General features: G+C 44.6%; 1 pseudogene across 1 annotated transcript in view; it reads right to left on the reverse strand.

The window, feature by feature from the left end:
- Nucleotides 1-6019: 6019 nt before the first annotated feature.
- LOC309552502 overlaps nt 6020-17599 on the reverse strand; it is an 88034-nt pseudogene continuing 76454 nt past the window's right edge. The window contains exons 5-7 of the transcript in view: nt 9511-9874; nt 6500-6618; nt 6020-6178 (exon numbers count right to left, since the gene is read on the reverse strand). The product of the transcript in view is annotated as an uncharacterized misc_RNA (transcript). The remainder of the gene's footprint in view (nt 6179-6499; nt 6619-9510; nt 9875-17599) is intronic.

A 17599-nucleotide genomic window follows, 5' to 3' on the forward strand; every position in this document is an offset into this window, starting at 1 on the left:
CAAAATTTAGAGATGAATTGTGAACCACGGTCGGACAAAAGAGTTTTTGGAATTCCATGCAACTTAAACACATGTTTCATCAGTAGTTCTGATGTTTGTTTAGATGAAGGTAGTCTACGGATAGCAATGAAATGTGCCATCTTTGTCAAGTGGTCCACTGACACTAGGATGGTATTAAATCCTTTAGAGGGTGGTAGTTCTACTATGAAATCTAAGGATACAACTTCCCATGGAACCTGGGGTATTGGTAGACTACAAAGTAGTCCAGATGGTTTTGTGGTGTCAGTTTTGGACCTTGCACAGATGTCACATGAAGAAACAAATTTTTGTACAGACGTCTTCATATCAGGCCACCAAAACTGCCTGGTGAGCAAATTAAAGGTTTTCGTTATACCCTTATGTCCTGCCATGGGCACATCATGCGATAACTCCAAAATCTTGGTGCGCATAGTAGGGGGTATGTAGAGTTTGTCATTGTAATAGAGGAAGCCTTCTGCATCAGTACTTAGTTGTGGTGGAGGTGAATCCATTCTTATACTGTGCAAAATCTCTTCCTTCAAGGAACGGACAACACCAATAATGCGTTCATAGGGTATTATGGGAATGGAAGGGATTTTGGCGCAGTTATCTTCGGTTAATCGTGATAGCGCATCCGCTTTTTTATTTTTGTCTGCAGGCGTGTAGGTCACTAGGAAATTAAATCTTAAAAAGAATAATGACCATCACACCTGCCGGTGGGAGAGAGTCTTGTTAGTCTGGAGGTATTGAAGGTTTTTATGATCTGTATATATGAGTATTGGTAACTGGGTACCTTCGAGCAGATGTCGCCAATTCTCCAGTGCCAGTTTTATGGCAAGCAACTCCTTTTCACCCACTGGGTAATTCACCTCTGGGCTGCTTAGTGATTTTGAAAAGAAAGCAACTGGGTGGAGTGATGAAGTGTTTGTTGGTCGTTGGGAGAGAACTGCTCCTACTGCCATATTTGACGCATCTACCTCTAGAATATATTGGAGGGATGGGTCTGGATGGCGTAGTATGGGAGCAGAAGTAAAGCTTGATTTTAACAAGCAGAAAGTTTGATTTGCTTCTTCTGACCATTTGAATGTTTTTTTTATACTTGTCAGTTGTGTGAGAGGTCTAACAATAGCGGAAAAGTTCTTGATGAACTTCCTATAGAAGTTCGAGAATCCAAGGAATCGCTGTAGGGCCTTATGAGTTGTTGGTATAGGCCAGTCTTGAATACAGGATATCTTACTCATATCCATCTTAATTCCAGTTTTGGATATGAAGTATCCTAGAAATAATATTTCTTCTTTATGAAATAGACATTTTTTTAATTTCACATATAGTCTGTGTGAGAGCAGTCTGGACAACACAAGTCTTACATGTTTTATGTGTTCAGGCATAGATCGAGAATAAATAAGTATATCGTCTAGGTATACTACAACACAGACATCAAGTAAGTCTCTAAAGATGTCGTTTATGAATCTTTGGAAAGCTGCGGGAGCATTACATAGCCCGAATGCCATCACAAGGTATTCGAATAGTCCGTATCTGGTTCTGAATGCTGTTTTCCACTCATCCCCGTCACGGATTCGGATTAGGTTGTATGCCCCTTTCAGGTCTAATTTGGTGAAATAAGTAGCCCCACGCACCTGTTCAATAAGTTCAGGGATGAGCGGCAAAGGATAGCGATCCTTTATCGTAATCGTGTTTAATTGCCTATAATCGATAATAGGCCTGAGACTGGAATCCTTATTGCGGACAAAGAAAAGTCCTGCAGCAGTGGAAGAAGTAGAGGGTCTAATGAACCCTTTTGTCAAATTCTCATCCAAGTATTCCTTGAGATGAGAAAGTTCATCCTGTGAAAGGGGATAAACATGACCGAAAGGCAATTTGCTGTTAGGGAGTAGATCGATAGTGCAATCGTAATCCCTATGGGGAGGCAACACTTGAGCATTTTTCTCAAGGAACACTTCGGACAGATCCTGATAGCATAGTGGTGCAATTTCATCAGACACCACAGACAGAATCTCCCCATAAGATGGGAGGTTACACGTATTCTCACAATAGTGAGAAGGGAAAACCAAAGTCCGTTTTTTCCAATCTATGATTGGTTGGTGTGTGTGTAACCAGGGAAGTCCCAAAATAATAGGAAAATGGGGTGAGGATAGTATGTCAAAGGTGATGGTCTCCACATGTGATTCGTTGGTAGTGGCAAGGAGTGCCTGAGTCTGGTTGGTGATTGGACCAGAAGACAGTGGAATACCATTAATGAAACTAACAGAAACAGGCTTAGATTTTGAAATAATAGGTATTTTATTTAAGGTAACAAAGCGTGTATCAATATAGTTTCCACAAGATCCAGTGTCGACCATAGCCTTGGTGGTGATCCTAGTTTGGTCCCACTGTAATATCAAACGAACAAAAAGATAGGGGTTAGAGAAGGAAGTCGCCAATCCTCCCAGCAAGACATGTGAACACCCACCCTCTTTCCTGCGGACAAGGGGACAGGTGTTTATCAAATGATCCGAGGATGCGCAGTACATGCAGAGATTTCTGGATGTTCTTCTAGCTCGTTCAGTAGTCGTTAAAGTGGGCGTATGGTTCCTACATCCATGGAAGTAGGGTCAACGGCCGAAATCTGAGAAGGACTAGACAATGGCATTCCCATCTTTTCAGCCCTTCTTTCTCGCAGTCGTCTGTCGATGTTGATACTAAGTTGTATCAAGGCCTCTAAGGTGCCAGGAAAATCCGCTCGGGCGAGCTCGTCTTTAACAGCTTCCGATAACCCGAGTCTGAATTGAGTTCGCAAAGATGTGTCACTTGAGTGGGTAATTCTGCTGAATCCATTTTTAAGGTTCGTTCAATCTGTAACGCTCCTGCGTTTTTATTATAGGCTCGATTTGCAGCTGCAAAATCTCCACTCAGTAGTCATGTAGAGATGTGTTGAATACCAGATCCAACTCTCCAGGACTCATCACTGTGGGCCTGTCAGCTTCAACATACAGATATATACACACTCAATGAGATGTTCCTGGAGTGATAGGATGTATATGATAGTATGAAGGTGATGTGCTGAAGGGACAGGTGTGAACAGTGACAAGGATGGTAATCACTTGATAGGTTTTGTATAGGAGAGTTCAAGATGGTATTTAGGAATGCAGATAGGTTAGTATCGAGTATGCTAACAGGTGGTGAGGACAGCAGATGACAAATACAGGATAGACTAACCCAGTGCAAGGATAGATAGTAGTAGACAGGAGAGCTAGCAATCTATGCAGCAGTGCAGATGATAGATGGTAGTAGGCTGAAGAGCTAGCAATCTATGTAACAGTGCAGATGATAGGATAGTATAGATAGGTAGTAACAGTCCTTAATGTACATAGGTAGATAGTGCAATAAGGTTATGGAGGGTTCCCCTGCGGGGTACTTATCACTTGTAATGTTAGTAGTTTAGAGAGGTCCAGTAGATAAGGGATGGTCCGGTAGCGAGATACAGGGATCAGTAGCGAGATTCCGGTCTGCTCCAGGTAGAGGGAATAGCTGGAGGTTCCCATCGAGAGACAGGCTTGAAAGCATGTGGATAACAAGGCAGGTTGAACGAACAATGTGAGTGAGACCGCCGGCGGTTGAAATAGCCGCTCTGCGGCACTCAGCAGTGACATCATCGTTCTTAAAGGTATATGCGTACCACCTGAAGAGAAAGGTGGGACGCATTACAAAGGAAAGTGGTGATTAAGGGTACCGGAGGTACCAGAATCTTACAAGCACCCACATCTCTCCCTTCCTTTCACGTCTGTCACATGTGCTCAGGGTGAACCTGCTCTCATCTGTGAAAAGCACAGGGTGCCAGTGGTGGAGCTGCCAATTCTGGTGTTCACTGAGGCAGGGCAGTGAGCACAGAGCCCACTAGAGGAAGTCGGGCCCTCAGGCCACCCTCATGAAGTCTGTTTCTGATTGTTTGGTCAGAGACATTCACACCAGTGGCCTGCTGGAGGTCATTTTGTAGGGCTCTGGCAGTGCTCATCCTGTTCCTCCTTGCACAAAGGAGCAGATACCGGTCCCGCTGATGGGTTAAGGACATTCTATGGCCCTGTCCAGCTCTTCTAGAGCAGTGTTTCTCAACTCCGGTCCTCAAGGCACACTAACAGGCCAGGTTTGCAAGATAACTGAAATACATCACAGGTGATATAATGTGCTGCTCAGTGATTTCAGAATTCTAGTCTGCATCTCTCCAAGGTAATACTTAAAATCTGGCCTGTTAGTGTGCACTGAGGACCGCAGTTGAGAAACACTGTCCTAGAGTAACTGCCTGTCTCCTGGAATCTCCTCCATGCTCTTGGTAATGGTACGGATTAATGTGCCATCGTGGAGGAGTTGGACTGCGTGTACAACCTCTATAGGGTCCAGGTATGGCCTCATGCTACCAGTAGTGACACTGACCCCAGCCAAATGAAAAACTAGTGAAAAACAGTCAGAAAAAAATGGGTAGGGAAAAAAATGTCAGTGGCCTCCACCTGTAAAACCATTTTTGTTTTGAAGGTTGTCTCCTTTTGCCCATCCAGTGCACCTGTTGGTAATTTCATTAACACCAAAGCAGCTGAAACTGATTAACAACCCCCTCTGCTACTTAACTGACCAGATCAATATCCCAGGAGTTTAACTGACTTGATGCTATACTCTGATTCAAAAGTGCTCCTTTAATTTATTTGAGCACTATATATATATATATATATATATATATATATATATATATATATATATATACACACACACACTAGGGATAGACCAATTACCGGCGTGGCCGATATGCACTTTCCCTGATATATCGGTATCGGCCTTGGAACTGGCCGATATTTTTGTGACTTCATTCTGCCTTCTTAGGCCGCCTCCCTTGCCTTGGACAGCCTCCTCTGGAGTCGGGCCTAGTCTAGCCACCCACCCACCACAGGATTCCAGACAGCCAGCCACCCACAGAAAGTGTGCCAGCCAGCCAACCACAGGCCCTGTACCAGCCAGCCACCCACAACCCCTGTGCCAGCCAGCCACCCACCCACCACAGGGTGCCAGCAAGCCCGCCAGTAGGCATTAAACAAAAAAGTAACATGTTCAGTACCAGATTTGTGTCAAAAATTGTCTTTATTTTTCAAAACTTTAAAATGTACAAAATATCGGCCCATATCGGCCGATACCGAAACATTGTGACCAAAATATCGGTATCAGCCCTGAAAAAAACATATCGGTCTATTGGGCCATACACACTATCAGATTGTCTGAAGACTTTTGTCTGTAGACTTACCAAAACCATATAATATGAGGTCAAACCTGAACACTTTCAATTTGTATGCAATCCGGCAGGCCCTTGCACTACATAGAAAAGGTAAATCTGAAGGAAAAAGTCTTCAGATAATCTGATAGTGTGTATGGCCCTTATCTCTAATAGACACACACACACATACACTGCTCAAAAATTTAAAGGAACACTTTTTCTGGAAGAATGGTGAAACATTCCCACAGACACACTCCTAAACCTTGTGGACGGCCTTCCCAGAAGATTTGAAGCTGTTATAGCTGCAAAGGATGGGCCAACTAAATATTGAACCCTACGGACTAAGACTGGGATGCCATTAAAGTTCATGTGTGTGTAAAGGCAGGCGTCCCAATACTTTTGACATAGTGTAGTTCTCTATGATGTAAGCTACACAGGTATCAGCAATGTCCTAACTCTGTTTAATGAATTGCTATTACAGCCTACTTGTGAAGGTTACACTATACAGAATGCATGCTCAACCTGGGGCCCTCCAGCTGTTGCGAACTACAAGTCTCATCATGCCTCTGCCTTTAGGAGTCATGCTTGTAACTGTCAGCCTTGCAATGCCTCATGGGACTTGTAGTTCAAGTAGCTGCAAAGGGGGGGCCAACTCAATATTGAACCCTACGGACAAAGACTGGGATGCCATTAAAGTTCATGTGTGTAAAGGCAGGCGTCCCAATACTTTTGACAATATAGTGTATCTCATCTCTTATAAATAACCCCCATAGATGTCTCAGCAATCACAGGGCGCTCACCTTCCTCCACCACAGCAGCTGTTGCCTCAGCCAGTAGTCCCGCCACTGAGCGCAAGTCTTGGCTGAGCTGAACCAGACCAGAGAGGCCGCCGTCCTCTCCCCCACCCTAGAATATGAAAGTAAAATTTATCAACTTACAGGAACTTAATAACCTCATAAAAATCAATTCTACTCCTGAACTTTATCGCTTTATCGCTGTCAGTAGGATTCTATCTCTTGTTTTTAGGATTTTGCACCAGTTGATTAAATCGGTGGCCTGTGAACCCATGTGACCTCCAATCTCCTTCCCCGGTATTAATCAGAGCGCACACACCTGAGAGTTACTAACAAACTGCATTGTGGGTAAAAGACAAATGAGAAATACATTGTATTCTGCACACTAATTTAGACCCCCCCCCATTACTAGGTACATTACAAGATGGCTGACCTGCAGGTGCAGATCCTTGTTGTCTGAGATTGGATGAAAACATCTCCCCACCTCTGCAATACCAAAAGGCAACTTTCTGTTCAGGAGCTCCAAACAAGGGGGGTAATAATACAAGGCACCTAAAATTGGAAAAATATTTTAAAAAGTCAACATTTTCAGCCCCTCCCACAATGGTGAGATTTTCCCCCAGTAATTCGTGTCTCTGCCCCTCCCACAATGGTGAGATTTCCTGCAGTAGTTTGTGTCTCTGCCCCTCCCACAATGGTGACATTTCCTGCAGTAGTTTGTCTCAGCCCCTCCCACAATGGTGACATTTCCTGCAGTAATTTGTGTCTCTGCCCCTCCCACAATGGTGACATTTCCTGCAGTAATTTGTGTCTCTGCCCCTCCCACAATGGTGACATTTCCTGCAGTAATTTGTGTCTCTGCCCCTCCCACAATGGTGACATTTCCTGCAGTAATTTGTGTCTCTGCCCCTCCCACAATGGTGAAATTTCCTGCAGTTTTGTGTCTCTGCCCCTCCCACAATGGTGACATTTCCTGCAGTAGTTTGTGTCTCTGCCCCTCCCACAATGGTGACATTTCCTGCAGTAGTTTGTGTCTCTGCCCCTCCCACAATGGTGACATTTCCTGCAGTAGTTTGTGTCTCTGCCCCTTCCACAATGGTGACATTTCCTGCAGTAGTTTGTGTCTCAGCGCCTCCCACAATGGTGACATTTCCTGCAGTAATTTGTGTCTCTGCCCCTCCCACAATGGTGAGATTTCCTGCAGTAGTTTGTGTCTCTGCCCCTCCCACAATGGTGAGATTTCCTGCAGTTGTTTGTGTCTCTGCCCCTCCCACAATGTTGACATTTCCTGCAGTAGTTTGTGTCTCTGCCCCTCCCACAATGGTGACATTTCCTGCAATAGTTTGTGTCTCTGCCCCTCCCACAATGGTGACATTTCCTGCAGTAGTTTGTGTCTCTGCCCATCCCACAATGGTGACATTTCCTGCAGTAGTTTGTGTCTCTGCCCCTCCCACAATGGCGACATTTCCTGCAGTAGTTTGTGACTCTGCCCCTCCCACAATGGTGAAATTTCCTGCAGTAGTTTGTGTCTCTGCCCCTCCCACAATGGTGACATATCCTGCAGTAGTTTGTGTCTAGTGTTGGGCGAACGGTTAAGCCTCAGCAGGAGTTTGAGCTTATTATTAGCTATTCACCCCGTTCGGCAAACACCCAAATTTGCAGGGTGTTTGCTGGGTGTTCCCTGTGCTGCACAGCGCATTCTACGCAAGCTCTGCCCAATAAGGGTGCAGTATAAGCTGGTTGTAAAGGAGCGGCCGGGAAGCCGGCTACAGCGTCCTTAACAACCAATGAGCCATCAGCGGTCAAAAAAAAACGGTGTGGGGGCCCCCCAAACCCCCCCCCCCCCCACAATACATACCAGTCCCTTATCAGAGCATGCAGGCAGGGGAGTCAGGTAAAGGGTGGGGGTGGGGTGGGAAAATGATGAGTGTGGGCCCCCACCCCCTCCTGAACCATACCAGACCACATGCCCTCAACAGGCAGGGGTGCTTTGGGGCAGGGGACATGTTGAAGGGGACAAGGATCTCTTCCCCAAAATCTTGGGATGTGGTTGTGGGGGGTCTGCGGGCATCAGAATCGGGTCTTGCCCGCCATATGTGAATGAGTATTGGGTACATTGTACCCCGACCCATTCATCAAAAAAAAAATGTCAAAATTAACTAAAACAGTAGACAGGTTATTGACAAATCCTTTATTAAAAACTAAAAAAAACCCGCTGTCCTCTAATGTAGATCGATCGACAATCACAACGCCACCACCACGGGACCTGAAAAAAAAAATGCCTCCGCCCACCGCAAAGACAAACTGCCCAATGGCTGGCTTGCCGTTTGACAGTTCTTATATTAGGTAAGAGCGAGGCCACCTGGCTGCAACACCTGGTGGCACCACCCCCCTTGTGACATCACCAACCAGTGCATGCTGGGTCGATGACATAACTGGGGGGCGGTGCCACCAGTTGATGTCACCAGGTGGCCCCGTCCTAACCGAAGAACTGTCATATTTGATGATGTCAGTTGATGTCACCTGGTGGCACCGCCCCCCTTGTGACCTCACCAATACTTGCTGGGTCAATGACATCACAGGGGGGCGGTGCCACCAGGTGATGTCGCCAGGTGGCCCCGCCCTTACCTATATAAGAACTGTCAAACGGCAAGCCAGACATTCGGTGGTTTGCCTTTGCGGTGGATGGAGCAATTTTGTTGTATTTTTTAGGTCAGGTGGTGGCGTCGTTAATGACGATGGATCTACATTGAAGGACAGCGTTGTTTTCTTTTTAATAAAGAAATTGTAAAAAAAAAACCTGTCTACTGTTTTTTTTTTTATTTTGACACTTTTTTGGTGAATGAGTAGGGGTACCCTACTCATTCCCATGGGAGGGGGGAGGGAATAGGACCTGGGGGCCCCCTTGTTAAAAGGGGGCTGCCAGATTTCGATAAGCCCCTTGCCCACAGACCCCCACAAACACAGCCCAAGGTTGTGTGTAAGAGGCCCTTGTAGGAGGATGCATGCTTGGATAAGGGTCTGGTAAGTACTGGGGGGACCACACACCGTTTCCTTCTTTCCTTTTTAAATAGCTGGGTGCCAGCACTTGCAAATCAATTTAAATGTGATTTTAATATTTTTTTTAGTTGATAAATGTCTGTTTTGCTGCAGCAGGTTCTATACATGGTACAGATGCTCCACTTTACAGGCACTTTTTCATTTTTATTGTTGCACTTTAAGCATCATTAAAATCACTGCTCCTGTGAAAAAATGTTGCATTGATACTTGTCCCCCAGGGTAGTACCCAGCCCACATACCCTTTTTATGGCCAATTACTTGCATATAAGCCTTCATAATGGGGACTTTTGATTTCTTATGTTCGCACCCCATAGCCTTTAATGGGTTTGTGGCAGAATTCCCGAACGGGGGTGTTCAGCCCATCTCTATTTGTGTCATTGTTACCATATAGGAGATCTTGGCGAGGACCGGCCATCTTTTCCAGCTCCTCCTGGGTTAGACTTTGGTTTTGGAGGCGGTCCAGACGGGCATTGGGGAGGGTCTTCAGCGGTGGTCTTGGTGAAGGGTTGGATGTTCCTGGTAGGTGACACAAAGAGTCAATGGGCAGAACCTGTTCCTGGTGCAGCACCATGGCGTCCCACCATTCCTTTACCATGTTCCTTTTCATTTGGGCTCCCAGGGACCCCAGGCCGTGACCTCCTCCTAGAACAGAGGCCAGAGTCATCTTCTCCCCCAACAGGAAGAACCTTCGACGGCACAACTCCAGAAGATCATCGCTCTCCCGCCGTCCGGCCGCCAGCCTTCTGCACTGCAGTAATAGAGACGCTGGAAATGTCTTCCTTGTCCGCCCGACCTGGACTAGTCCCACCGCACACCAAGACATGGCGGATCGTGGTCACCTGACACAATATGGCCTCCGCCGGGGGATGGTACATAGCTCTGTGAGAATAGTACAGAAAGATAATGTGAGAATGACATTGTTCATGGCAGCCAATCAGCAGTCAGGAAAAGAAAAACGCTGGCTGCCAGGTGAGATCTAAACTTTACTGCAGATCCTTGCCTGCTCCTGTTCTGTAGATACAGAGGTAAGCCATTCACACATGCAGAAATCATTAAAAAATAGCACTAATTGGCAGCTCGTGTCTTCATAGGAGGCGCTGTCAGTGCGCTACACCTAAGAACAACGCAGGGGATGCCACATTCCAGGAAACATCCCTATTATACAGGCAGATTACAGGAGCAGGGGCTGGAGGAGATGTAAGGGAGGCCGGTCTATAATCTGAGTACTATTGCCATGGCTGGAAATGAGGGATACAATGGGGAAAGGTTAAAAGATTGTACATAGAGCCGATATGGGGAGGTGACATACACACTGATACAATGTATTATATATAGGAGGACATGGAGACGGTATAGGGGGTGACATACAATGTAGGTATATACAGTATATATATATATATATATACACACACACACAGTATATATAGGGGTGACATACAATGAAGTTATATATATATGGGGGTGACATACAATGAAGTTACATATACATATATATATATGGGGGTGACATACAATGTAGTTTTATATATATATATATATATATATATATATATATATATTTGGGGGTGACATACATTGAAGTTATATATATATATATATATGGGGGTGACATACAATGAAGTTACATATATATATATATATATATGGGGTGACATACAATGAAGTTATATATATATATATATACACAATGAAGATATATATATATATATATATATATACATATATATATATATAGAGGTGACATACAATGAAGTTACATATATATGGGGGTGACATACAATGAAGTTATATATATATATGGGGGTGACATACAATGAAGTTATATATATATATATATGGGGGTGACATACAATGAAGTTATATATATATATGGGGGTGACATACAATGAAGTTATATATATATATATATGGGGTGACATACAATGAAGTTATATATATATGGGGGTGACATACAATGACGTTATATATATATATATATATATATATATATATGGGGGTGACATACAATGAAGTTATATATATATATATAAATATGGGGGTGACATACAATAAAGTTTTATATATATATATATATATATATATATATATATATATATGGGGGTGACATACAATGAAGTTATAAATATATGGGGGTGATATACAACACACAGATCGAATTTGTCACCAACCTACAACAATGTACTTCCTCCACGTGCCACCGCCCCGCACAGCAGGCTAGAGGGCGCCCGCCTCCTTCCCTGCCCACTAGGGGCGTGTCCTGCGTAAGTGACCGTGCTCGTTTCATGACTCAGCAATAGGGGGCGTGCCTTTCATCTAACACATCGCTACCCAGTGGTAGAGGCGTGCCTTGCGTTTCAAAGCCCAGTCTGGAGGCGTGCCTTGTGGGCCAAAGCTCAGTCGGGGGGCGTGCCTTGCGGGCCAAAGCTATGTATGGAGGCGTGTCTTGCGTTCCAAAGCTTGGCCTGGGGGCGTGCCATGCGTCCCTCCTTCCTCCTTATTATGGTCTGATCTATATATAGCTGTTTATAAAAAGCACTGGTGGGTTTAACCAATCATTTTTTTGTATAATTCCCCTTCAACCACTTCTGGACAGGAAGGATTTACCCCCCTTAATGACCCGGCCATTTTTTGCAATTCGACACTGTGTTAATTTAACCACTTAAACCCCGGAAGATTTTACCCCCTTCCTGACCAGGGCTTATTTTGCGATTCGGCACTGCATGACTTTAATGGACAATTGCGCGGTCGTGTGACACTGTACCTAAACGAATTTGGCGTCCTTTTTTTCCCACAAACAGAGCTTTCTTTTGGTGGTATTTGATCACCAGTGCGATTTTTTGATCATGCGCTATAAACAAAAAAACAGCGACAATTTTGCAAAAATAACAATATTTTTCACATTTTTTATATGAAATTCCCCCCCAAAAAATGTAAAAATCTAAATTTTTTAACATTTTAGGCCAATTTGTTTTCTGCTACATATGTTTGTTAAAAAAAAAACGCAAAAAGCGTACTTTGATTGGTTTGCGCAAAATTTATTGCGTTTACTAACTAAGGGAAAGATTTTTATCATTTTTATTGTTTTTTTTTTTTAACAAGTAATGGCGACGATCTGCGATTTTTTTTGCGGGACTGTGACATTGCGGCAGACAGATCAGACCCTTGACTGACATTTTTGACACTTTTGGGGGTACCAGTGACATTACTACAGTAATCCGTGCTATACATATGCACTGTTACTGTAAAATGACACTGGCAGGGAAGGGGTTAACTTTATTGGAGCGGGAAGGGTCAAGTGTGTCCCTAGGGGCGTGTTTCTTACTGTGATTGGATGTGGCTGTGTGTGTAACAGCACAGATCAACGGTCCTACATAGCAGGACCGAGTGATCTGTGCTTTTACACAGGGGAGAGTGACAGGCGACTTTCTCCATCTCTACCCGATGATCGCAAGTGACCGGCGGACATCGGGTCCGCCAGTCACATGCGCCGGCTACTTCGGGTACGAGCGGGGAAGGGAGCGCGCCTCCTGGCGGCGCGCGCTCGCCCCCTATTCGCTCCCAGGCTAGTGACATACCGGTACGTCACTTTGCCTGTGAGGGGCTGACCGCCACCGTATATAGTCGGGCAGCGGACGGCAAGTTGTTAATGGAAAATTGCACGGTCGTACGACGCTGTACCCAAATATAATTGACGACCTTTTTTTCCCACAAATAGAGCTTTCTTTTGGAGGTATTTGATCACCTCTGCGATTTTTATTTTTTGTGCTTTAAACAAAAAAAAACGACAATTCTGAAAAAAAATAAAATATATATATATATATATATATATATACCGTATTTTTTTTTTTTTCACTTTCTGCTACATAACATTCCCAATAATAAAAAAAAAAAATGTAAAATCAAATTTTTTTCATAATTTTAGGCCAATTTGTATTCTGCTACATATTATTTGTAAAAAAAATAAAAAAAAACAGAATAAGCGTATTTTGATTGGTTTGTGCAAAAGTTTATCGCGTCTACAAACTACGGGAAAGATTCATGCCATTATTTTTTTTTTTTAACTAGTAATGGCGGCGATCTGCGATTTTTTGCGGGACTGCGACATTGCGGCGGACAGGTCGGACCCCTAACTGACATTTTTGACACTTTTGAGGATACCAATGACATTACTACAGTAATCAGTGCTAAAATAAAGCACTGTAATAATGACACTGGCAGGGAAAGGGTTAACCCAGGGGCCATTAAGGGGTTAACCACTTACAGATATACTGTGGCAGGCTGGCTCGACTGCAAGAACCGACGTTTGAGTACGTCGGTTCGCAGGAGCGTGCTTTCCCCATTAGGAAGCGGGGGTGCCAAATCCAAATCACAGGACCGGCACCCGCGATCGATCCCTGCTGAGAGAGAAGGACGGTCGGATGTTGTAAACACAGCTGACCGTTCTTCTCTCTGGAATGATCACAGAGCTCCTGTGATCCTTCTATATAGAATCACAGGTCTCTGTGTTGATTCCAGAAGTCCCTCCCCTGTACAGTTAGAAAACACTCCCCTAGGCTCACATTTAACCCTTTGGTCACCCCTAGGTTAGCCCTTCCCTGCCAGTGTCATTAGTACAGGGAGGAGGACCAGAGCGACGTCATGACGTGACTTCCAGTCCAGGCTGTAAGTAAATACATTTTTTTTCCTTTAAAGCGAAAAAATAATTTTTTTGTTATCATTTGCTTTTAACCCCCTCCTTTCCAATCCTATTCTGACACTTCGCTCCTGCATGTAAAAATCTACTTCTTGTACTAGAAAATTACTAGCAAAAATTATTAGCAGAGACCCTACAGAATAAAATGATGGGTGTTGCAATTTTTGTTGTCACACGGTATTTGCGCAGCGGTTTTTTGGAAAAAAAAAACACTTTCAAGAATAAAAAAAAAAATAAAACCGCAAAGTTAGCCCAATTATTTGCATACTGTGAAAGATAATGTTACACCGAGTAAAAAGATACCTAACAATTCCCGCTTTAAAAGTGTCTGCCTGTGAAATGGCGGCAAACCACGGACCTTAAAATTCTCCATAGGCGATGCTTTAAATACCTTTACAGGTTACCAGTTTAGAGTGGCACAGGAGGTCTGGTGATAGAATTATCGCATCGCTTTGACGTTCGCGACAATACCTCAGATGTGCGGTGCGATCACAGTTTATATATATGTGCGGGTGTAACGTATCCATTCCATTTGCATAAGCAGAGTGGGACGGGGGCGCTTTAATTACTTTTTTTATAATTTATTATTTATTTTATTTAAAAAAAATATATATACCATTTTTTTATTTTATTTTTTGGTAATAACTTTATTTGTATCACAAGGGATGAACAGCATCTCTTGTGACAGCATGGGCCATGACATGTCCTGTCCTCTTTATGGAGAGACTTGGGATCCATTAGACCCCAAATCTCTCCTCTGGCCCCCCCCCCCCATGCAGCCAATCAGACTGAGATCGGTCCAATCGGCTGCTTCTCTGGTCACTGATGGACAGGTAAACAAAGGGGGCGGAGCCGGGATATGATGAATACTCGTCGCTCCCTGTTTCCAGGGTTACATAGAGAGGGGGACAATGTCAGTTCCTCTCTCTCTGTACAGGGCAGCCATCGCCGCCGGCCGCATCACTCCCGGCCTCTTCTATGGGACTGGAGAGACGGGGGAGGGGGGTGGAACCTCCTTCAGCAACCCGCAGAAGTGATCGATGATCGAGTAGCTAATTGGCCCCTCAGATCACTTCTGCTTTGTAGAGAATTTTCTGGCTGCAAACAATGATACGGAGATGATGCCTGTAGGTGCCCCCACCATCCCGGTATTACCAGTGACACCCGAGGACGTACGGGGCGTACATTTGGGGGAAGTGGTTAAAGGTAAAGAAGAGATTTGGGGTCTTTCAGACCCTACATCTCTCCAAAAAGAGGACCGGTCATCCTTATCCTTATATGGCCCATGGAGCACCCGTGGGGCGGCCCCCGTGGACCACACCAGGCCGCGCACCATAACCCCCCCTCCCCAGGACCTTAGCAGGACAGGAGACAGGAAACAGGGGACAGGACAGAGGACAGGCAGGATCTCCCCCGCTCACTCACCCTGCCTGGATATCTGCAGCAGCAGGCAGCGGCTTCGGCTTCTTCCTCCTGTTTTCTGCGTCTCATCCCTCCTCCCCAATGCCCAATTCCATGGCTTCTCCTTTTGGCCAATCTGAAAACGGGTCTCAAGTTCCGCTTCCTGATTGGCAAGGAGGAGGAGGATCCGTGTGACAATAGCGAATTTTCATTTGATATAGAAATACGGGACAACTTAGGGAACAGTGACCATAGGTCAATTGGTTTCAGTATTAATTACAGTAATAGGAAACACAAGGGTAATATAAGGACGCTGAATTTCACAAGAGCCAATTTCCCTAAACTGCGCTCGCTGCTAGAAAATATCAAATGGGATAGAACCCTGGGAACAAAGAACACGGAGGAAAAATGGGAGTGCTTCAAGAGCATACTTAACAAGGGAGTGGGCCAGTGCATTCCACAGGGAAATAAATTTAAAAGAGCAAAACTAAACCCTGGGTGGCTAAACTCCAACATTAAAATGTATATTAGAGCTAAAGAAAAGGCCTTCAAAAAATACAAGACTGAGGGGTCATTGGCAGCATTTAAGCACTACAAAGAGTGTAATAAGAAATGTAAAGATGAAATCAGGGCGGCTAAAATAGAACACGAGAGACATATAGCGGAGGAGAGCAAAAAGAACCCCAAGAAGTTCTTTAAGTATATAAACAGTAAGAAAGCCAGGCCAGAGCACATTGGCCCCATAAAAGATGATAAAGGAAAAATGGCCACTGAGGACAGAGAAAAGGCGGAAGTGTTAAATAATTTCTTTTCTTCAGTCTTCACAAAGAAATCGGGGGGCTACACGAAACCCGCTTGTAAGGCCGAACTAAATAATACACCTCAGGAAGTGCCGCCATGGCTAACAGAGGATAGACTTAGAGCTAAACTAGAGAAACTTAACATAAATAAATCCCCGGGACCGGATGGCTTGCACCCGAGGGTTCTTAATGAGCTCAGCCAGGTGATTGCCAGACCATTATTCTTGATCTTTAAGGATAGTTTACAGACGGGTATGGTGCCAGCTGATTGGAAAAAAGCCAACGTGGTACCAATATTTAAAAAGGGGCCGAGATATATCCCGGGTAACTATAGGCCGGTCAGCCTAACATCAGTAGTCTGCAAAATTTTGGAGGGGATGATAAGGGACCACATACAAGACTTTAGTAATGAAAATGGTATTATAAGTAGAAATCAGCATGGATTCATGAAAAATCGTTCGTGCCAAACCAATCTGTTAACCTTCTACGATGAAGTGAGCTGCCACCTAGATAAAGGTAAGCCTGTGGATGTGGTGTATCTGGACTTCACAAAGGCCTTTGACACCGTTCCTCACAAACGCTTACTGTACAAACTAAGGAAGGTAGGTATGGATCATAAGGTGAGTACCTGGATAGAGACCTGGCTCCAGGGGAGAGTCCAGAGGGTGGTGATTAATGGGGAGTACTCGGATTGGGCGGGTGTGGAAAGTGGGGTCCCCCAGGGTTCTGTCCTGGGACCAATCCTGTTTAATTTATTCATAAATGATCTAGAGGAGGGGATATCTAGTACAATCTCAGTATTTGCAGATGATACTAAATTAGGCATGCCAATATCTTCTATGCAGGATGTGGAAATCTTGCAAGCAGACCTGAACAAAATAACGGGGTGGGCAACTACATGGCAGATGAGGTTTAATGTAGAAAAATGTAAAGTAATGCACTTGGGTGCCAGAAACCAGAAAGCAAGCTATTCACTAGGGGGTGAACCTCTGGGTGAGTCTAGGATGGAAAAGGACTTGGGGGTACTGGTAGACAACAGGCTTGGCAGTGGCATGCAATGCCAAGCCGCCGCAAGCAAAGCCAACAGAATACTGGGATGTATAAAAAGGGGGATTCACTCCAGAAATAAAGAGATTATTCTCCCTCTCTACAAGACTCTGGTCCGGCCACATCTGGAGTATGCTGTCCAGTTCTGGGCACCGGTCCGCAGGAAGGATGTGCTGGAACTGGAGAAAGTCCAGAGGAGGGCAACAAAAATAATTAGGGGAATGGAGGACATCGGCTATGAGGAAAGACTACAAGCACTGAACCTATTCTCTCTGGAGAAGAGACGATTGAGGGGGGATATGATATCAATGTACAAATACTGTACTGGCGACCCTAGCATAAGGAACAAACTATTCAGAGAAAGGGAATACAATAAGACACGTGGCCACTCACTAAAACTTGAGGAAAGGCGGTTTAACCTTAAAGTGCGTAAGGGGTTCTTCACTGTAAGAGCGGTAAGGATGTGGAATTCTCTTCCACAAGCAGTCGTATCAGCGGGGAGCATAGATAGTTTCAAAAAACTATTAGATGT

The sequence above is a fragment of the Pelophylax lessonae genome, assembly GCF_965119305.1.
Source record: "Pelophylax lessonae genome assembly, chromosome: 4".
NCBI lineage: Eukaryota > Metazoa > Chordata > Amphibia > Anura > Ranidae > Pelophylax > Pelophylax lessonae.